Below are 24,208 nucleotides of genomic sequence, written 5' to 3'. Positions count from 1 at the left end.
CTTTGAGAACGAAAGTCTCTGCCAGCAAAAATGGACTAGAGTCTTGATGTCACACATCAGAATAAAGGATCATATGTACAGTGGGTCAATAGTGCAAAGTAGTACATACTGGAAGGTATCAATGAGAAACATATCGAACTGAAACCGACCAAATCAGCAAAAATTATTTCTGTTATTATATAGCACAACAACGCCCACATACCGCTAAAGGTTTTTTTATTGGTACATTTCATTTTTATTTTCATTTCTATTTTTATTTCTTCCAGTGTAACACATCAGAACGCTATCATTAAGATTTAGACGTCTATCTTACACTGAAGAGATAATGAGATATCAGAAAAGTTTTATTTACGAATTTTAAAAAGAAGTAAAGGGTTCTTTAGATTTGATAAACATTTTGTTTCATCGGGTTACCGAATTAAAAGTAGTTTTTAAAATAACATCTTATTCAGTTGATCATTTGATGATTTCATCTCTTTATAACAACATGCCTCAATTTCTTCTAAACCACCAATTCCAGTCGTAAAACCTTTTTTTAATTTTTGATAGTAGTGGGAGGCAATGCCAATGACAAGTTTGTAACTACGGACGGCTTTTGCTACAATCCTTCAAAATTGTCTCGGTAAAAAAATCAGATAAGAATCCATATTTCTTTTCTGTTTTGTTATCAAGTGTATTTGCAAAGCCTAAAATTCATTCATTTATCTATGAAAATAACTGATTTTTCGTTACAGATATCCCACACGAGCGCTAATATCAACCATTTACTTAACCCGTTATCGTTTTATTCCCGTTAAATCCACAGCGTCTCATCGCAGCATCTTTCGGTTTTTCAAAATAATATCTACAAGTTAATTGGCACTCGTTATTGGAGGTAATGGCAGCATCGGCCTGCCGAACTCATTTATGATGTTGTAGAGAGCTTATCATTACGATTTACAGAGACAATTTGCTCGTTTGATTCGACCCTACAGCCGCTGTGTATTATCAACTGCAGACTTTTTTGCTTTGTTTCTGTAGCATTCGGTACCCTCTCTAGGTGCGAGGAATAATAGCATGTATAAGTATTAGATTATATAATTACTGAGTGTATACAAGCCAGAGTCTCAGTTATTTATTGTTAAAATAAATACCGCATAGGGTCGGCTTAATCCGAGCCAATAGCTCCGATAAATCTTTACCAATGGGTTCCACAGTTTGCGTTTCTGAAGTTCGGGAGGGTATTCTGATATATTGCTTCTTTTGATCATTCCTGTGCAAATTTACTGTTCATCAACCTCGATTTTCGTTGATTGCTCACCAGTATTATTCCAGTGGCGGGGATTTGGGTGCCATGGCAAGTGCCATAACACTGGTTCATTTTACTTTGAGCAGGCGTCGGAGCCAATCAGAAGTGGTTCTCAGAACTAGGAGGCGATGCCAATGCAGTTGTCAAGCAAACAGATATTGAACATATGTAGCGGAGGTGATTGCGTTTTTCCTTTCATTGTGCATTGTGATTTGCCGGCAAACAGGTTCGCAACTCCTCGTGCTGCCGACTTCTCTTACCGACAAAGAAACACGCATATTCCTCTCCAGGGATTTTCATCTGACAACACGTATTGATGATTTGGTGGTAGTTAGGAATGAGGATTGAGATAACTGAGCAAAATTTGCACCGTTGATGAGAGAGGTGAGTGCCGAAGGTAATTATTACGTGGTTCAAATATTTACCTTGATTTCTATAAGAAAGTCAAACTCGGCGCAGGTAGAATCATATAGTAGTTGTTGATATCTAGGTGGTTTATAGATACCTCAAAGGCAGCGCCAAAAGAGTCTTTAATAGATAAATATCGTTGATTGGGTATCAAATTTTATTATCGAACGGCGTCGTGCGTTTTAAGTTCTAGATATTGTTCATGAGAAGTATTTGTAGGTACCAAACGTAAGGTCTGCCTTTGCAAATAGGTGAAAGGAACGTGGCGTGTGCTTAACCTAAATCTTCTGATCGTGTCATACCTGTACAAGTAGCATCCGGCCGGACGCATAAAAGCTTCGTTTCTACAACCATTAAAATAACTGAGAAAACAATTGGCTTGATTGGACCCCCCTTCACTGAAAGTAGGAAAAAGTTACAATTTGTTTCCGCCACTTCACTCGAAAAACAGCCACGATAATTTACACCTGTGTTATTTTAGTACGCTGTGCCAGTAACGGAGTGTTGCTTTTCTTGAAAATCCGTACCACCGTTCACACGGGCCATTCTTTCTCCGCTTAAAGTCCATTTCACACTGCGAAACGAATGTTGACTTTCGTCTAATTCAGAACAAATTCTGCATCATTACTAGAAACAATCAGAGGTCGATATTTACAAGTAGTGAAATTGCGATTGCTCGACCACATGCTGTGGTTTCCGCAATATTTTTTCAAGCAATCAGTTCCCTTTCTCTGTTTGAATTATTGGGAGCAGAACATCTGCAATACAAACGTGTCCCGTGCACAGATACCATTTTGCTACTAATAGTACTAATGCACTGAGGGAGGAACATTCGATAGCACCGTACCGTATCAAATTAAATCCCGATGGATTAGGATATCCTTTCCCATCCTTAGTTAAATAAATAAATCTTTTTTTTTTTATTGAAGAAGTTTGGCCTTGTGCTTTTTGCTTCTTTACCAGCGCGTTTAACTTCTATAATGAATTTAAAAAAAAAGGCTAACAAAAGATATCCTACAGGTGGCACGGTTGCTTTTTTTATGCTTTTTACTGTGAAGGATAGAACAACTTGAAGTCTAAAGAAGTGACATGTTTGACAATACCTCATGTATTTAGAAAACAAAATTGTACATGTATAGGGGTGCGCCGATGTGGTTATGGAGATCTGGTTTCGTTTCTCATTAACTTTCCTTATCCAACGTTAAAAGAGGTCCCATTATTGTCCACGAGAAGTTAAGAAAAATACCTAAAAAGGCTACAGAGAAAAAAAACAAATATCTAATTCTTTTTGAAATAAAAAAATCAAGATACTTTACCAGACAACAGGTTGCAACCATACGGATAAAAGACAAGGTTGGTTCAGAGGTTATTGTGCGGACATGTAAATGCAAATTGACACCACTGTGCTCTGCCTTAGATAAGGTTTGTACCAATCAAAGCCAGAAATACCAGGCGTTTTTATTTGATAAAACTATGTTTTAGGCAGAGAGGTTAGCAATGGTGAGTTGGCCTTAGGGACTGACCGCACTTTTATTATGTTTTGGTTAATGTTTTCCATTCGGTTCTCCCTCGAGGGAAAATTTAGAATACGATAAACTCTGTGAAGTTAAGCAAAGGTATTCTGGTAAGGGGTCGTATATGAATGCTGAAAACATCGACTGTAAATTGAAAAACCGTCAACAGAACTCCGCACTTTTAGGGAGTGCTAGATTAAAGACCTTGTGTGACCAACTACAACAAGTGATTTGATACTGAAAGCTACATGTACACCACTTCCTTACAAACATGTCGCACCTGTGGTTTGCTACAGGTGGTGAACCAGATATTTACTTTGACAATTGCGTACAATTCTAAAAATGTGTTTAACATAAGAAATACTAGCGCACTGGTTGATTAAATCAGAAGGTAACAGATGAAATGGAAGAGATATTGGGGAAGATTACTTCTCATCTATTCGAAATGCAATGCAGCTGCATTCTCTTATATCATCAGTGGAACGTAACAGGTGGATTTGATTATGATGTTTTTGGTGGGTAACATATGCATGTGTGACAAAGGGCCGATGATATGGCAAAAGAATAAATAAATGATGGGAGCATTTTAGTATCAATAATTGATTAATTATATGTCAATTATTTTCAATCCAGACTTGGCCCTCTATTCTATCTGCGATCTGTTATTTCTCATTATTTTAGGATTAAACTTTATCCGTTTCATGATAAATCTAAGAGGACACAATTTGTTTAATAACAAAGTCTCTAAACCAATTACTGTAGGTCATGAACCACGACTTTGCAGTCAAAAAGCAGGACATCCAGAACTTTCCAGAACTTGCACGTAAAACATACAATTAGTAATAATCTCTAGAGCTTAAAATTTACCGAAGGCACTGTCGATGTACGCAAATGCTACCAAAATCAATAAACTTATAAACAAGTGGTCATTGGAATGTACTGCTTTTCACGCTTATATGTCTAGGTGTGGTAATAAAACCCGTTCAGAAACACTTTGGCCTTACCTGCCAACTCTGAAGCTGTCTTACAATTAAAACGATTGTTCTGGTATAACTGCCAGCTGTGCTATTATTTTCCTTTGAGCAAGTTAGCCACAATATAGAAGGCTAAGAATAGCTATTCCGTGATTTATGTGGAAAACGATATATTATCATTTCCAAAAGAATATATCAAAAAAAAAAAAAAAAGAAAGAAAGAAAGAAAGAAACAGGTGGCTCATTGTCGCAACAGGTGATATGCTTTTATGCAGAAATGCATGTATCACTTTGAGAGATAGAGACTACTCTTTTCCGGAATGTGACATTAAAGTTTATCAGTTTTATGGATGACTGGACAAATGGAAGCAAAAGTGGTTGGGGGAACAGTAACGTCTTGATCTTTAACTTATTTTGTGTGGGGTAAATGGTTTGCAATGTAGTTTTCTTAAAAATTTAAAATGCGGCTATTATCACGGTGTTTTGTTCTCTTAAAACTTTACGACTTTCAAAATGCAACCAGATGGTGAAATCAAATGTGCATTGACATCACAATGATAGCTATTACCTAGTAACAGAGCTCAGCTGACGTATATTTGCGATGCATTTTTATTCGGTATTTTTGGCTTTTTATTTTCCGTTATTAAAGGAGGGTTGTGTCATGATTCACGAGAAAAGGGGATATATCCTTGAGGCAAATTGGGTACTTCATTGTGCACGAGCGCGCGCGCGCGCGTGTGTGTGTATGTGAGAGACGGACATACAGACAAACAGACTAGTCAAGCAGCTGCAAAGATATTCTACTGTAGTTGGAGGCGAATAATTCTATTAGTCGACCTGTCATACAAGACGCCAATAAAGATTTCACAAATCGTAATTGTCTTCCAATCAGTCTGATTATTCTGATTATTTCGAGGGTGATATATTGATTTTATTAGGTGGGAATACCAAATCTGGGAAAAAAAACAAAAATAATAATAACAGTATCATGGTAAGAATAATGACTCTATTAATCGACCGTACTAAGTTTAATACCGCGCATTAGATTGTGTCGGAGACTGGTAATCAGTTTTTGATAGATAGTCAGATATTAGGCCGTCAGACGTCACATTATAGATGGGTCCATCGTTGACTAGTGTCTAAGGCTTCCCGATGGAGGCCAGTTCCTCCAATCCCTGATGCCCATCAGAATTCTTCATCAAATAATCGTCACTGATAAAACTTCAATTAATAATATTATATTTTTATGTCTCGTCTCCCTCGGGTACTCATCGATTCTATTCTATTCAAAGCAATAAAGATATAGTCTTATCCTTATGATTTACGGAGCGCCGGCTGATGGATTGCATTGAAGATCAAACGAAACGGAAAATGACACTGAAGCATGTTTTCATTTTCTTCTCCACAGTGGATTGGTCTCCGGTACGATAAAGCAGTTATTTTCCTACCTGCCTTATTTTTTCTCTGGGTTTCATATATTTTTGTGTGAATGTTGTCTTTCGTTTTCATAGCCTAGCGGAATAATAAAAAATGTCTCTAAAGAACCTTATTTTTCTTTGTTTCTAATGCTTGATCCTTGCGCAGTTTTATCTTCACAACACCAGTGCAAAGGTGTCGTTGACCTGAAATTTCATTCATTAAAAAACATTCATTGAGATCTGCACTGAAATTGTATGTAACAGGAAGGAGATTCCAGGCCTCCTTTTCACAGGAAAACGACACAAAAAGACCATAATTTCTTCAAGAGAACCAAAACAGTAATGACAAGCTTTGGCGTCTCTTTCTCTCTCTCTCTCTCTCTCGATTCCCAGGGCTGCGACGATATGTTTTTCCAAACAAAAAGTGACTCATAGATGAGATTTCCGATATCTGCCCTTCTAATTAGTCAGTAATTTGTGTCGATCTTGCTATTAGTTAAGTTAGTTCATGGCGTTTTCACTGTTGAGCTGAAAGCAGCGCCGTGTCATTCGAATCAGTGCATTAAATTGACGTTCTTCAGGAGGGGAAGGTAACTCGAACCTGGGTGTTTCTCTAATCGGCTGTAACCCTATTAGTTCCTGACGTCTCCACTTTCCCTGTGAGCTATCGGGGAGCGGGACCTTACAGTTTTATCCAAATTGCTGGGCAGGCTTGAGGTCAAAATTGAAAAAAAAATCTTGCTCTTTGCATCTTTTAGCTGTTAAAGAAGTTACAAGCAAGTTGAATTTGTTTTGTGAACTATCATCTTCGCAAGATACCATTCCCTGGCGGGGCGGTCAAGCACACACACACACACACACACACACACACACACACACACACACACCATTTTTGCGCATAAGAAGGCCTACCGAAGGAAACCTTCGGTTGGTGGTCCAGCCAAATTAATGAGAAGACAAATGTATTGATTGAGATAGAGACGTGAAATATGTTTAATCTACGGTGAATTAAAAGAGATTGATAGCAATCTAATCCTTATCAGTCTGACCAGCGCTATGCATGTTCCTATTTTTATGATACATTCCCTGAAAAAAGGACCAAAATATAGAGTGTTTCTTTTTAAATACAAAGCAGAGGTTTATACACTACCAGGTTATTCTACATAGAGGGTTGGGCTTAGATGACATCTTCACAGAAACGCTTATACTAATCCAGGTGAGAAAAGATGGTTTTCGGTCTACCGGTAGGTACTAGCACATGTATTTCCATCCTGATGATGGAAAGGAAGAAATAGCAAAGATTTATAATCAAGAGTTTACCTAACCCTCTCACTAGTCCATATTTCCCAGTACCTGTTTTACTCATTCATTTATTCTGTTCAGACAATAATGCTTATTTAAACTATAATTCCTTAGTATATATACTGGTATATAATATGTTAGTATAACACTGCATTGTACATATGATGGACACATGTTATTTCATAAGCTTCCAAAAGAAATCTGATTTGACGTGTGACAGCATGGGGAATGTTGTTCGTATGAGATGGCTTAAACAGATATTAAAGATAGGCAAAGCAATGTCAAAGGTGCATTAAAACAGTGGGCATGAAGACTCTATGGTAACTGAAGGTGAAGTTAGACATCCCGCTGTCGCTCCTCTGAACATAAGTCAAACGCTCACCCGCGGCGCCCTTTGGCACAGGTAGTTTCTCTGCGAAATTATAGATGTACGTCATATTCCTTGATAAATCTATAAATAGGAGAGGTCATCCGGTTTTTAAGTAATAGTATTATAAAGATGTCAATAAGAATGAAATTCTCTGAATATCACACCAATTGTAATTAACAATGGAATTGTATAAATTGTATATAATCATATTTTAACAAGCTTCTAAACTGTCTTAGCACATGACAGCAATAGTTTTTTTCGGCTGTAGAAGTACTTAATCGATACAAATTATGTGAAAGGTTACCCATTTCCTCATCGAAAAATTAATTCACTCTGACACGATGGCATTTTAAGGAGGTATAAACAAAAAAGTTACAAATTTATTAGAGTCACGTAGTGTGGAATATAGGCGCCCGACAGGGAAGTGAGGTCCGCAGTATCTTGTTTAATAACGCGTTCGCTGTAAGTGAATAGAAGTTGGCATTCAATAAAGTCAAATGAAGAAACCACTTATGAATGTAAGGGCCATGCAGTGTAGACAGCATTGACTGGTAGTTGTATGAATGTGTCAATAGAAATTTGCCGTTTTTTTCTACAACTGCGTATGTCGTTTTTAAGTGCGTGTCGATGAAATGTCATTCTATACAGGGAAAAATTGACAAATGTACATTAGTACAAAGCGCCTCTGTAGACTATTAAGTACACGCGTTATATAATGTCTCAGGAATTGGTGCAGTGACTATTTAGTTGTTTATTATTATGCCGTGTTATTATATAGTTATAGATACGCAGATTGGTTTGATAACTTTTTAGGACAAACCTTGAATTTCCTAGAAAATGTCAACACTTTTCCCGTAATCAGCAAGTTACACAATATCTAAAATTAAATTGCTTTGCTATACATGTATACGTTTAATGTGTATTGTACGCCTTTATAGTTGCACACTTGTCTTTTTCAATGAAAATAACCTCGAGCTCGTAAACTGTATAATGCTTGTATTCTGTTTCATCTGAAAACCGCATTTAATAATAATGTCCTTTTTCAAGTCCTACGGTTAGAAGATGTTTCACACGGAAGCAATCGACTAACGTCTTAAGCGAAAAGGATAGGCTTAATTTTGACTGTTTGCTAACTGCAAAGGTCAAAGTATTAAATTGATAACGTGGGAACTATTTTTTCATTAGTTTTTCTTACGAGTGCCTTAGAATATGCACTTTATTTTGACAAACAGCATAATCAAATAATATAGACATAGGGCTATCACTGGCGATAAACAATCCATAAAAATGATTTCATATTGCCTCACATTTCCTATTCATTTAAGCCACAGTATCCATGAGCAATTTTCAGATCGTTTCTGAATTTTGGTGCTTTCCCTCCATGAACCCCATTATCTTTCGCCATCATTGTTTTAACCTGGTATATCACATAGTAGTTATAAATAAGAAATCTAATCTGAATTAAAATATTCACCCTTACGACTTAAAGTTGTTACGACCTATTCTATTTCTCAATCAAAACTCGTTTCTCAGTTAGATGTCCAGCACAATTAAAACTCTTGCCCAGCTGCCTGCTTCCTTGAAATCAATTGAACAGATACACGGTTTTACCTATTAAATGTTCCATCGAAAGTACCAGCTCATTAAACCTTTCTATGTAGAAATTAACATTTTAATTTCTCTTTAATTTAACTAAAGTTTATACCACAGAACTTGAAGATTGTGATTATTTTTCCTTAAAGTTACACATGAAGCGATCGCACATTCCCCGCAAATAAATCACTACTAGTTTCCTATACGACTCAAAGTAAGTCCACACGCCTAAGGATAAACCAAATTAATCACACTTTCAGCCTTTAAAAACTTAAAAAGTACACCTTTTTTTTCTGATTGTTAATATGACTTATTTAACCGTCCCTCCAGTTCGTAAAAGTTCGCCCAATGACATAGTGTTGTATGGCACATTACTGCTGCACGAGCGATAGCATAATTATTCTTTAAGGGTTGGCAAATATCTTTTTTCGGGAAATATGGAACGATACTTCGGTATTTATTTTAGTTTGCTATTTGAAACTATATATATCGTGACATTTGTTGGGGTTTGGGGTAATGATTTGAAACACCAACTCTCTTCAATTGTATCTTTAAACGATTACCACTGAATAATGTTTTTCTATGATGCTTTTCTCATGTGTTTTTCTATCATTAACATCTTTTTTCTTGGATGTTTTTCTATAGTGTTTTTTTCCTGTAATAATTATCTTTTTTCAGCACTCAATTCGTTTATTATTTTAATAGATTCTACCATGATATCATCAAATGTGTCTGATAGCAAACATTACAGTATTGTAAGCTTGGTCGATGGGTGCAATCCAAAGAGACAGTCTTACTTTCAGTAGTTATGGGAATAAAGTGTATAATTAGTTCGCACTGGGTACCCCGAGCTACAGAGTTCGCTGCTGACCAACTTTTACATCTTCGACTGGCTTCCCATGCCTAGATCGATCTAACAGGATCGATCCATCTCCAAGGGGTTTCTTATTATATTGCTTTCAGCTTAAGCAGCTAAGACGTCTGGCACGCCTACTGAAGCTGCTAAACGATAATTAATTACCCCTAACAGCTTCACTAGGCGTGACAGACATTTAAGCCGCTTAAGTTGATAACAATTTAGCGAGAATCCCATTTGAGGTAGATCGATCCACAGTAAGTGCGATAGGGTCTGGGAATGGTCCCTTATATGTCAAAAATTGCTCAGTCTCAGACAAGACAAAGTTTCGACTTGGGTTCTTTGTTACAACTAGGCCCAAACAACAATGTATTTGTATTTGGTGCTATAAACTTGAATGAACATGTGAAGGTCATTAATTCAGACTGGTTCTGCTCCAGTTGGCAAATGTTGCGATGACCTAGAGCTTAGGATCGTTAAAAGGAAAAGTTAAAAGGAAAGGTCATAACTTTTTGGAAAAGTAATCAGATTTTCGGGACTATGGATCATTTTTAGATTGGATTTATAGCCATCCGTTTTTTTTTTCAATCCCTAAATTCAATTAAAAACGGACCGATGGGTTCATCCTAGATAGCTTGAATGTAAGTTGTTGGCACTTTATGACGTCATTTGGGATTTGTGAGAATCTGTATAAGGTTGGGTTAAGCTTTCTGCGATAAGGGTGTAACTATTTGCCGAGAATTGTGTCTTATACAAAAGTGACAAGCAAAAAAGATGAATTTGTATAGGTATGCATTACACTGTAATTCGACAGATGGTAAAAGACAACAACCAGAAAAATACATGTAGATAAGTTCTTTTAGCTTTGCATCGTTGTCGTAATGCTCTCGCAAGCTTATCAGTATTTTTGCTCCCCCCCCTCCCCCCCCCCCCCCCCCCCCCCCCCCCCGACCTCCAAATTTCTCGAAACCTTGCTTTGTTATACTTTAAGTCGCGAGATCTTTGGCTTCCTCGAATGATCCCAATACGAAGTTTTTCTTTTTATCTTTCTGTGAGGAAACAAGCTTGTAAGATGTGTCATACTTTTCCTTCTTATTCACTACCCAATTGGGTTAGCTCAGAAATATGAATTACTCATCTGCCGTTTCTAAAAACTCACAAAACTATTTTAGTGATTAAATAAACGCCAAGAAGTAGATTAATATTGCTTAACGTCAAGATAATTGTTAAGGTACATGTAAATTAAGAACCAAACTGGTACTTACATGTAATTAAACGAAGGAATGTGTTAATTCTTTATTTGGATAACGAAATGATGAATTCCCTACGTTTACCACATATCGGGACACGCAATGCCTCATTAGTTCTTTCGATTGGAAATCACCGACAGAATGATAAGAAGGGATTTTACCGTCTTTTCCAACATAAAAACTCATTTAACAGACGTACCATTGATAAAGTGTATTAACCTTTCAGGTTGCGAAATGCTCATGAGAATATTTGCTAAAACATCATTTGAGGAAAGCCTCTGCAGTCCCGCGGTGAATCGATATGGCATATACCAAATGGCAGCCGCTCCGGTGCATAAAATGTCAAAATAATGAAATGGGATGTAAATTGATAAAGATTATTTGGCGATTGGAGAGCATTTTGCATTTCATGTCACTTAAATCTCATCAGTTCTGTAAAACTCGTGTTAGATTTCGAAGTCGGATGTTTCTTCTCTTAAATTTTTTAAGGGGTTCAGGAAATCAAGCCAATTTATTTTTGACTAGCTGGTTGGCTGTTGCCCTTCAGGAATTTACCTGAATTGGGGGCAATAGCCTGTGGAAATTGGAATCTGTAGTAAGCCACAATAACTGATGTACAATACTAAAAAAAAAACAAGTAAAAATAGACGATCTACAGTTACGATAAGTTTGCATAACATGCATTTATCACTGACTAAAATGCCCTCTCAATGAATAAATTAGACAGTGAAACAACTGAATTGACCCCCTAAAATATGTGACGGTTCTAACATTTTTCGCGATGCTTATCGATAAACTCTTTTTCTCTTACATCTTTCAAATATTTTCACCAATTGGTGGAACTAGTATCAACATCACAATAATAACGTCCTTGTTGATAATTCTATTAACATATTTTTTGACATTTTCGACCTAAATATAATACTTAAATAAATTAAAATTATCTGTAACGTTTTAAATCGATGATTACATGTATTTCTCTTTGCTTCTGCACAAGTTGGTATTTTGATGGTTTTCGTTTGACTACATGAACCTGATGCATGTAAGACCCTCTCTTTCATTTCACCGTTCTTTACAAATGGTATCAGATGCCTTTGATTAATGTCAGTTAGCATCTTTGCCATCGGTGAGGATTCAGCTTCGTTTGAGGAAAGCCCAATATACTACTATTATATGTCAGAGTTCATTCCAAGAAAATTGTTCAAATGTTACCACAAACGTACAAGGCACTTGTTCTGCACGTCTCTCATTTTGGTGCGTCGTTGATGTAGCGGAGAGTAAGTAAAGCATAAAAAGGACTTTTAAATGACACCGTCGCGATCGACTTTAACAGATCAATCGCGCTTACTCAAGCCAATACGGCAAATAACTCATCGTTGTATTCCAAAAAGAAAGAATAAACGCGTACTGATAGCAGTAAGCATCATTAGCTGAAATGACGATCGTATTTCAGGCAGCATTTCGTATTCCGTATGAATAATAACGTGATTCCCCGGCTTGAAATCAAAATGCTTTCTGGCACGCCATTGTTTTTAATACATGGTGATGCTCACCTCGGGAAAACTTTCCAATAAATGGCTCATGGCACTGGGAATAAATCTATCCTTGCGGTGTATTAGGAGATGTTTTGCCGAGTATCGAATTTGTCTTTATTGTTATGGAGAAAATGAAAAGGCGCATGACACGGTGGTAATTGTTTTTTCAGGTTCCACAGGGGTGATCTGATAGAATATTTGTTAGGAATGTAGGCATTTAATGTTGTCCTTAAGCAAATGTTTCTGCTTTGACGGCTGACCTTTAACGTGATTTCAGTCAACCATTCCCAGTATTTGTGTCTGCATACAAACGAATAATACCACGTGCATGTTATGTGATCAAACGGCTTCAAGCAGCTTTGTGTTTTGTGTACACTCACGACATAATGTTCGGTCAAGCTTTTTACCTTTTTCAAATAATTTGTACCTATTACCAATTTTGGTTATCTGTCTGCCATAAAGGCAAGAATGGGTTTCCCTCTACCAGGGCCACAGCTTGATTTTCAATAGATATTCACAGATATGTCTCTGGCTAATTCGTGACACAAATTTCCGCGTGCTAGAAAAAAGTGCACATAATTTAATCTGCGGCCCTGGTAGAGGCTAAGAAAGCGTTATTCGCGCTATCCGCGTTCATTCCGCTCTCAGATGCAGTCTTATCGTGAGACAGAAAAACGAATGTGACAAAGTTTTTAAAAATAATGTCCTTAGTCAGTCTGACCAAGATATTTATTCCCGTTGAATCACCACGACTGAGACTTGCAAAGTGCTTTACATATACAGTGATTCAACAGTGGGAGAACTAATACCAACCTAACCAGTCACTTTCGACACGTATGGAAAACAGATATCGTCTTTCTGAGTTGGAAATTCGGATATACATGCACGCGCTGCGCTGATATTTCGGCCGGTTATTTAGCCAAAAAACTGAGATGAAGAGAAACCAGTAAAATTTCTGTTAGTCACGTTGATCTGTATGGGACATGCAAATGAGATGAATTTGCTTCTCCAGTCTTAATAATATGACAGTCATGTTTGCACCGGCTAACTCATAAAGCTTTGCAAACGTTTTTAAATGATTATAATTGTATTAGGTTTTCAGAAAACGTTTTATTTTCTAAAACGCCACAGGTATATTTTAATAACGTTACTATTTTAGATGAACACCAATAAACTGTTTTTGCAGAGTTCAATCAATTGAATATATAATTTTCAATATAAAAATACTATTTATAGTCCATGAGCCAAAGGCCAAAAAATCCAATTTGGCTGCACCCCCTGTCAGGCAAAGGTTTTATGATTGATTCTTGTAGTTTAGAACCTGAATTTTTCATTTCTGCTTGTTTCCGGCTTGAAAAAGTGTCCGTTTGTACCGGAAACAGGCCAAATCCAAGATGGCCGCCAGTAAATTCATGTGTCAACTGTAAATACAAAAATTGATTTAAAAGTTACTTAACAACTTAATATTATCAAAATTTGCACTGATCACAAGTACTTTGGCCTTCTTTGATTTTTCAGGCACTTTACATTTTTCAAGATGGCGACTGAATCCAAGATGGCGGCCATTTTCCTTACTTTTTGTGAAAAAATACGAATACCTAAATTTGAATTTTTTTTTTATTAACCAAAAATTAGGAATATTTTACATGTTTTGATGTATTTGAATAAGTTGAAGTCTATATTTTTAATTTTTAACGGTTAATTTATCACAAAATTGTACCTTTGAACACAGATGGCTCTAATCCAAGATGGCCACCACATAAAATGGGCTTTTTGTTTTGATATGTCAACAAGCCTTTCTCAGTATAAAACATCTCAGACTACTTAATGGAGGATTTATTGCACAGGTCATGGTATGAAATGTATGACTGAATAATTTAAATTGTTTTGAGATTTTGTTCAGGGTATAAAAATCCAAAATGGCCGCCAATTTCTGGATTCAAAACGTACATTATTTTGATTTGCATGTTAAAAAACATTAATTGAATAATAAGTAAATTAAAAACATTTATTTTTTGATAAATTTATCTGTATTGAAATTTCATTTTGCTTCTTAGACACTTTATTCAGCCAAAAAGTGGTTAATTTTTCTTCATTTATCATGATTCCAAGTTTGCCATTGATAAAAATGAACTGCACGCTACCCGTATGGACAATACCACATGTTGTGAGCCTTACTTAAAAGGCTATTTCTGAGCTTTATTGTTCAAGTTATGGAATGGAATATATAACTGAATGATTCAAAATGGTTTTAGGCTTATAGTTTTGGGTTGAAAAGTCCAAAATGGCCGTCAATTTCTGGATCCAAAACATACATTATTTTGATTTGCATGTTGAAAAACATCAAATTGAATAATTAGCAAATTAAAGATATTTATTTTTTGATAAATTTATCTGTATTGCAATCTCATTTTGCTTCTTGGACACTTCATTCTGTCAAAAAGTGATTTTTTTGCTTCATTTATCATGATTCCAAGTTGGCCATTGTTGAAAATGAACTGCAACTACCTGTGTGGACAATACCTCGTTGAGAGCCTTACTAAATTGCGTACACAGTATTTCTGTACTTTTTTGAACTCATTTTTAAATTACTTTTTATCCTAAATAACTTTTTCTTTGAATTATTTCAAAGAAACTTTCTCAGATTTTTACATTGCAATTGATATTCAAGATGGCTGCTATTACGTACATTAATTATGCTTACTTATCTGATTCATTACTAATAATATATATATATAGAAAAATTAAAGAAACATTATTTTAAAACCACTGTGATGTATCTTTAACATCCAGGCCTTTCTTGCTACTTTGACCATTCATATTTCCTTAAATTCATCATATTTTACTTGATTGCCATAAATCAATGACGGCTACCAATGAAAAAGAGTTGATTATAGTGAGTTGATTATGAACGAAAGCTTTATGTCTTTCTAGATTTCAAATTGAATGTCTTTTTCATGCAATAATTCATCTACAGTATTGTTTAATTCAGTTCAAATTTTTGGAAGGCTACAGAATTGAACAAATGATCCCTTCTGATTTTTTGCCCATAAATTCTCTGTACGTAATGAGAAAAAATCAAACTGCATTGAAAATGAATACAGAAGGCGTTATGTACGTTTTTGATAAAACTGTATATATTGCAGACTCCTTTTTCCTATTTTGGTATGATTTCGAAGCTTTCTCTATTTAAAATATTTCAAATGTTTCAAATATGACAGGATATCCAAGATGGCAACAATACCACTATTAACTGTGAATTCTTACCATAAGCCATTCATGTAAATAAAAAAGTAAAAATAATCGAAATCAAATGTTAATTCTGAAAAGTTATACATTTAATTAATTTGATTGAATTCCAGTCTCCTTTTGCTAGTAAGTAATGGCCAAAAACATCAATAAAGTCAAGATGGGGTGCCACTGCAAATGATTTTCAAATAATGGGGCTGGGACAATCATTACGTCAAATATTTCTTGAATACATAATTTTAAAAAGTTAACACTTTATTAAGAAGTTTAATTATTTTATGTTTTAAACCAGTTTCATGTCTACAATATTCAATATGGTCACCACTCAAGTTAAGAGTCTTATGCAGCAATGAATGTCTCAATTTGGTATCCATAGTCTTCTAACGTCGGATTCTCTCATGGCTCATCTTTTTCATGTTTTATAAGCAAGTTCTGTTTTAGAATCTACAAGCAAGGGAGGTGTTACAGGGTTTATGTCAGTATTTCATGGTGATTTTGCTTCAAAGTCTGTTCATTTTGCTGTAGCGAGTTGTTGACCTCTTTTAGTTATTCTTTGAGAGACAATTAGATTTAATCTACTTTGCTCTAGATAATGTTTACTCCTTTGCCAGTGTGTCACTGTGTGGAATTAAACAGGCTGCTTTTGCAAGTTTCAGTCCTTAAGTCTCAACCATGGTCTTCCTCTGAGATTGCTACCCAAAACCAATTGGTCAAATAGTACAGGTGACAGCTGTTTTGGGATTTTGCTATGCAACATTCATCTAGTTCACATGTCCAAGTCAACTTAGTCTTCTTTAGCACAGAAATGCCTGTTTAAAACTTCTGTAATAGTTACTCTGGCTTGCCTGATGATGCCAAAGGTTGTGTGCAAACACCTTTGTTTTAAGAGAGTGAGCCTCTTGCCCTGTGTTCAGGTCTCTGATCCATATACACACATGTATGCGGGAGCTTAGTATGCATGCTTTATTACCTCTTCCGAGAAGGTCACATTTTCACCTTCGCTTGTCCATTTGTTATGGTTTCTCAGATTGTTATCAGCCTAACTCAAAAATTTCAGGATAGACTGAAGAATTCAGGATAGGTCATTTTTTAGGCTAAAAGTAAGTAGATTTTGGTGGTGATCTATTTGTTAATTAGTTTATTAAGAAAGTTTGTTTTAGTCTGTGTTTCTCCAATGTTTGGATATCCAAATATTTTTTCTCTCAACAGAATAATGTTGGATTTTAAAAGAAATAATGGAACATATTGAGCAGTACCTATCCGTGAAGTGCAAGAATTACCTGCACCTATATATACATTGTATCATAAACATCATTTGTCATGTTGTGCTTGAACTCCTTCATCGTCACTTACATGTGCCATACATCATTCACCATCAATGTACTTCACTTTGCAGCACCACTTCATGAGTTCCCTGAATGTATTATTATCCAGCACTGTTCTCTAAAGAGACAAAAGATGTTCTTGGAGATCCAGACATTTTCTTGCAACTTCTTTGCTGGTCTTACACCCCATTTCCATAGATTTTTAGATCGATCTATCCCTGTGGGGAGTCTCACTAGATTACTGTCAGCTTGGCCGGCTTAAGCGTCTGTCCTGCCTACTAAAAGCTGTAAGGGGGTAATTAACTATGGTGCTCGCTTGGCTGACTGCAATTTAGCGTGAACCCCCAGGGAGTTAGGTCGATCTAAATCTTAATCTCTAGATCGATCTAAATCTCTGGGAAAGCACCCTTAGTTTATGATAGTGATTGCTTCCCGGATTTATACATGTAGAATAATGCTACAGCTGCATGTTATCCATCCCTTTTTTTCAGATAAATTAAAGATTTTACCTTTTGGTTGCTTGAGATTAGGATAATTCTGATTCTTCTTTACGATCAACACCTAGCAGAATGTGAGAAATCTTATCACTACTACTAGTAAGTCCCTTTTTTGACTGAGATCCTGGCTCTTTCGTCAAGCTTGACAGGGAACTTTCAACAAGCAATGTACCAGTAACCCAAGTCCATTTGAAATGTAACAATAGAAGTGCTATCATATGAAAATTAAATTTTACAGCCCACCCCCCATATAACAAACTATTGATCCTTAAGTTGTAAATGATGTACGTCACTCTTGTTAGGGCATTTTGGGCATACATTTTGTCTGCAATATTGAAAATTGTCATTTTACTAACCTATATAGTTGCTGCTGAAAAAAATTGCTGTCCCTTGTGTGTTATGCATCAATTTCTGTTCAAGAAAACGGCAAAGCATTTGAGATTCACTCAACCTTATTAAGCACAGGCATATATATATATATATATATATATATATATATATATATATATATATATATGCATGTATAAAATTACGACTCAACAGTGTGTTTTCATCCATGTTTACCTAAAATTCATTTTTGTTGGTGGCCATCTTGGATTTTTTTGATGATTGGAGCTTAGATAATTACTTTTTGGAAAAATTAGATTCTAAACAGTAAAAGGACACTGTAGTTTATCAAAATATAGTCTTTAATCATTTGCCCATCATTCAATTTGATGCTTTTCAACATGCAAATCAAAATGTCGTTTGTTTTGAATCCAGAAATTGACGGCCATTTTGGACTTTTCAACCCTAAACTACAAGCCTAAAAGCATTTTGAATCATTCAGTTATATATTCCATTCCATACTTCAACAATAAAGCTCAGAAATAGCCTTTTACGTAAGGCTCATAACGTATGGTATTGTCCATACGGGTAGCGTGCAGTTCATTTTTATCAATGGCAAACTTGGAATCATGATAAATGAAGAAAAATTAACCACTTTTTGACAGAATAAAGTGTCCAAGAAGCAAATTGAGATTGCAATACAGATAAATTTATCTAAAAATAAATATTTTTAATTTGCTAATTATTCAATTTAATGTTTTTTAACATGCAAATCAAAATTATGTACGTTTTGAATCCAGAAATTGGCGGCCATTTTGGATTTTTATACCCTGAACAAAATCTCAAAACAATTTAAATTATTCAGTCATACATTTCATACCATGACCTGTGCAATAAATCCTCCATTAAGTAGTCTGAGATGTTTTATACTGAGAAACTCTTGTTGACATATCAAAACAAAAAGCCCATTTTATGTGGTGGCCATCTTGGATTAGAGCCATCTGTGTTCAAATGTACAATTTTGTGATAAATTAACTGGTAAAAATTAAAAATATAGACTTCACCTTATTCAAATACATCAAAACATGTAAAACATTCCTAATTTTTGGTTAATAAAAAAAAATTTCAAATTTAGGTATTTGTATTTTTTCACAAAAAGTAAGGAAAATGGCCGCCATCTTGGATTCAGTCGCCATCTTGAAAAATGTAAAGTGCCTGAAAAATCAAAGAAGGCCAAAGTACTCGTGATCAGTGCAAATTTTGATAATATTAAGTTGTTAAGTAACTTTCAAATCAATTTTTGTATTTACAGTTGACACATGAATTTACTGGCGGCCATCTTGGATTTGGCCTGTTTCCGGTACAAACGGACACTTTTTCAAGCCGGAAACAAGCAGAAATGAAAAATTCAGGTTCTAAACTACAAGAATCAATCATAAAACCTTTGCCTGACGGGGGGTGCAGCCAAATCCTTAAATAAGGCCTTTTTTCAATTTGGCTCATGGACTATTATGTTAACTAATGGAGTTTAGCATTGCGGTGTCTTGACCATATTGTGAAAAACTATTTTTACCAACCCACTATTTAGATTAACCACGCCTATTTGAATAAGGGTCCTGCTGCTTTTATAAGTTGTGGATGTTGTTAAGTGTAGCCCTTTTAACGGTCTGAAAATCGTTGACTTAACTTCTAAGAGGTTATTTTTGACTGACATCTTGTTCCGTAGCAAATTGTGTAGGACAGTGATGGCTAAGATTACGTAGGATGTTAGTGTCTTAGGCCCCATTCACAATAGGGGACTAACTAGTCCGAGGGTCAAATATGGCCGACCCACTTGAATACTTCCCCACAGGATATCTATTCAGTGTCTATTAACGAATTAGACGGCAAGCTTTGTAGTGGGTCACCATATTTGACCCTCGGATTAGTAAGGCCCCTATTCTGAATAGGGCCTTAGACTCATCTGTAGGGACAGTGGATTCCTATTTCACTGTTGCAATTAAAGAATGTGTATACTTTAACTACTTCACTACTACTCAACTTACAAAAATCGTTGTTTCGTATTTAGACGTACAAAGACTATGTCTTGTTGAGTTTGTTGTAAATACGATATGCATTTTCCCTTAAAATTCAAAATCCGATAGAGAATAATGTTTCAGACAGTAGTCTAGAGTCTTACGTGACTTGACTACCTTGTGTTATCCTGTTAAGCTGATAACTGTGATGACTGGTATTGAAAACTCTTTATTTCGATCAGTACAAATTACAAATGGTATGGATATTTGTTGGGTTTTTTTTTTCAAAAAACAATACCACCTTGGAAAACTATCTATTATCAAAAAACCCATGTACCTAGAAATCCCTAGCGGCTGATTCTTACAGTTAACATCCCCCCGTCCCGAAAAAAGAAAGAAAGTCTCTGAAAAACTTGAATCGATCTCCAGCACCGCTGACCACCTGAATTAATGTTAGTATTGGGACCCAGTGGCACATTTAACCATTCAAATGGTGTCACATATCGATATACCTAAGCCTTTCACTAAAATCTTCACACTAAAGAGAATTCGAGATCTAGATAATTAATAAGATCAGTTCATGTAGCAATTTGATATGAATCCACAAAATGGTGAAGTGAAGATGTGTTGTTTTGACTTTTTTTTTATCAAACCACGTCACCGTCTGTTCTGGAATTGGTTCCGCGGTGGGTGGTTGTGGGAATTGTGCATTATCTACTTGAAAGTTTAAACAAGCTTTCTCCTCTTTCCACTTTGGGCATCTTGAATTTCTCGGGGTGATAAAAGGGCACTTTTTTCTTCGGAGTCTTTCATAAAGAGCCCTATTAACACTGTACAAAATAGTCTGTTACTATTTATTCGATCTCTTGGTGTATAATGAACGACACGTCCATCTGCATTTCTGTATGGTCGATACAAGGAATTATCATTCAATGTCTTAATGCGCTTATTGTGTATGTGGTGAGGCAGCTAATAAAGACTCGTTTTGTCCGAACACAATTTGGTGTGAATATAAGCAAAAGAAGTAGAGAACCAGCTTCTAAAGTCTAAACCAGGCACAAATAAGTCCTCCTAGGAGTTTATCAAGGCGACTGGGGTAAGCCTAAGAAGGCGGATTGACCGACGGATGACACTTTTCTCTGTTCGTCCAATAAATCGCCAATTATATTTGCGGGATCTCCTTACAAGCTGCACAATCTATTTGTGCATGATCATTAGAAAACGTCAAACTTCATCAGAGCCAGCAGAACGGAGACGCATCAAGTCCACTCAGAACCAACAAACAAAGGTAGCACTGATATCCAAAACTACGCTGAGAACGAAATAACTATACTCAACTACGTGTTAAAGGATTTGCATTTATTTATAACTACCGTGAGAAAGGCTTACGTTTTGCTATTATTTAATGGTCATATTAGGACAATCCGCTTTCGGTGGTTTTGTGAGATGTTTATTTCAAATTTGAATGAGGCAAAGGTTGTTGATTTCACAAATATCTTTGTAAACCGGAAAAGGATTGGCTTGCACTTAGCTCGACAATAATACTTCCCAATCCCAATAAAACGTCCAGGTAGTCTTTTGGGAGCCTATGTAATCCTTCTATTAGCCCCAGCTCTGACTGCAGCTCTCACAACCCAGTGGCCAGAGTCTCAGGGTGCATTCCCAGAGATTTAGATCGATCCAGAGATTTAGATTTAGATCGACCTAACTCCCTGGGGGTTCACGCTAAGTTGCAGTCAGCCGAGCGCGCACCATAGTTAATTACCTCCTTACAGCTTTTAGTAGGCGGGACAGACGCTTAAGCCGGCTAGGCTGACAGTAATCTAGTGAGACTCCCCACAGGGATAGATCGATCTAAAATCTATGGGAATGGGGCCTTATATTATGACCGCATTCAGAACAGTGGACTAACTAGTCCGAGGGTCAAATATGGCCGACCCATTTGAATACTTCTCCACGGGGAATCTGTTCAGTGTCTATTAGCGGATTAGACGGCAAGTTTTTTAGTGGGTCGCCATATTTGACTCTCGGGCTAGTTAGTCCACTGTTCTGAATGCGGTTATAGTCGACGCGGGCCAGCTTATTTTTTTTAATTTCAAATTCTACACGTGGCCGATTGACAGGTTTGAACTTTGTGGTATTTGAGTGCCATGTAGACATGAAGCCAAACTGGGCAAAGCTGATTGGATGATTTGTGAAAGGTCACGCGGTTTTGTGAGAGGTCACGTGGATTCAAGGAGAGATATGCGTAAATGCATGTACTAACATTCTCAAATATCACAGTTATTAATCACCATCTTGCCTAACAATACAAAAAATACTTGTTCTGCAGCATTTCGGTAGTGTTTCGTCTTTTGACGCGGTTCGTATCATTTTCTTGGTCACTATAAATATATGTGATAACGCTAAAATTTAAAGAATAAAGCATGTTGCATTTAATAGGAAACCGTGTACTGTGCATACTTGGAGAATTATTAAGCCTATCAAAGATAATCAGCGATCCAAGCAATCTGTGTAAAAAATCACAAGGCGTTTCTATTAAATAATGTGAAATTGACATAAATAAACCTAACCAAATGTAACTTGATGGATGGATTTCCTCCTTGACTTTAAAACCGTCATGAGTTTGGCCTTTTTCTTCCCGTAAAAGTTGGTTCATCTGTCAAATGTTCTAGACATGCCGGTGACTCTTCCTGTTCTATAGGTGCAAGACGTGGGAGTAAAATGAAAGTCATTAATTACTACTACACCGTGGAAATAAATTTCTGCTGACTTTAAGGTCATTTAGTAAAAGATGCAATAGACAGAAAAAACTGACCCCTTCATGGTATCATTTTTGTCTGAGAGTATCTCATTTTATCCGAAATACGACAGGGTGTTTTTCCTGCAGGCTTGATTTTTGCACTGATCTCTCTCTCTCTCTCTCTCTCTCTCTCTCTCTCTCTCTCTCACACACACACACACACACACACACACCACCACCACCACCACCACCACCACCTCCACAAAATGGACAAGAAAAAGATTGATTCATCAAACTGCACCGACCTTACTGACTGGCATGTCATGCATCGATATCGGAGAAGAAAATTATAATATAACACACAGACGGGACCATGTAACCTTTACATTTGTTTAAAATGTATTCCAATCAGATCAGAGCTTACCGGCATGTTTTATGTATGTGACGTGAATGCTTAACTCCGTGCCACCTAACAAACATCATTGTCGTCACAAGGGGGCAGTGAGCACATCCATTTTAAACAACAAGTAAGCAGCTTTATAAAAAGAATGAAGAAATTCCCACAGCATTTTGGCGCTTTCAAAAGCTTTCCACGAAGAGATTTGGAACTCAAAACCGGCCACACCGTGTGGCTTTTAACAAAGAACGCTAAGCGCTGATTACACGCACGCTAACCTGGCGTTGTCTATTTCTGAAATGCCTGGAACTTCGAGTCTAATGAACTTATCGGGTGAAACTTGAAAAAAAAAAGATTGATAGCGGTAGGAATTTACCCTTTCTAAACGCTTGTTTCGAAGCCGTAGGAAAGCATTTTTACGATGTTAGTTATTGTCTTCAATTGTAGGCTCATCCTGTGCGTTGCTGGGTAGAACTAATGGCTTTCCTGCTCTCCTTAGACACCCACTGTTTATAAAGAAGTAACGTCAACGGCATCTGCACGCACACACACGGGTGGCAGGCTCCACACGACACGCTCTCTGAATACCAACATAAGGTACGTGATTTTAGCGCTGCTGTATTTTTTGTTGATTTAATTTAAAGGCACACAATAGGAGTTAGGCCCATTATATGTACATGTATAGCTAAACTCCTGGAGATTTCAACACTTAATGTTGATCGAATCACGCAGGTAGACCATATTCAAAGCCTTTCGTAGAATAACGTTCCATAAGAACAGTTATGAGTTTTTAGGTTTTGAGTCAATCTCGAAGTGGAGATGTTCTCGGGGTTAAAAATCGGAAATTTAAAATTCTAAAATGTGTTTAAAGAAGGTAACTTCCACAATGGTTTTGAGTAAGGTATACCTTGGTGATAAAGGGGAAATTGCTGAAATGTCCAGAAAGATTTTTTCCCTATATAAAAGTCTAACGCACATTGTATGTCTGCAAAATGGTAGTGGTTGCCATTTAATTTCAACCTGCGTTTGATTGCAGGGTATATGTAAAGCAAGATTAGAAAATTGTTCATTAGGAGACGTATGGGAGTTTAATGAAATGTTACTGGTACGTTAACTTGATGGGGGTTAATTGCTGGGTACAGATTCA

The 24,208-nt window shown here is 36.4% G+C and overlaps 1 long non-coding RNA gene across 1 annotated transcript; it reads left to right on the top strand.

Annotated features, from left to right (window-relative positions):
- Positions 1–1,207: 1,207 nt before the first annotated feature.
- On the top strand, positions 1,208–24,169 carry LOC106179810 (uncharacterized). Its single transcript, XR_015332187.1, has 3 exons — positions 1,208–1,672; positions 23,509–23,658; positions 24,098–24,169. It is a non-coding gene; the product is annotated as an uncharacterized LOC106179810 (long non-coding RNA).
- The last annotated feature ends 39 nt before the right edge of the window (positions 24,170–24,208 follow it).

The sequence above is a fragment of the Lingula anatina genome, chromosome 1, assembly GCF_051362555.1.
Source record: "Lingula anatina isolate TDL-2025a chromosome 1, LinAna3.0, whole genome shotgun sequence".
In the NCBI taxonomy this organism is placed as follows: Eukaryota; Metazoa; Brachiopoda; class Lingulata; order Lingulida; family Lingulidae; genus Lingula; species Lingula anatina.
This window is presented reverse-complemented; position numbering and strand designations above follow the sequence as displayed.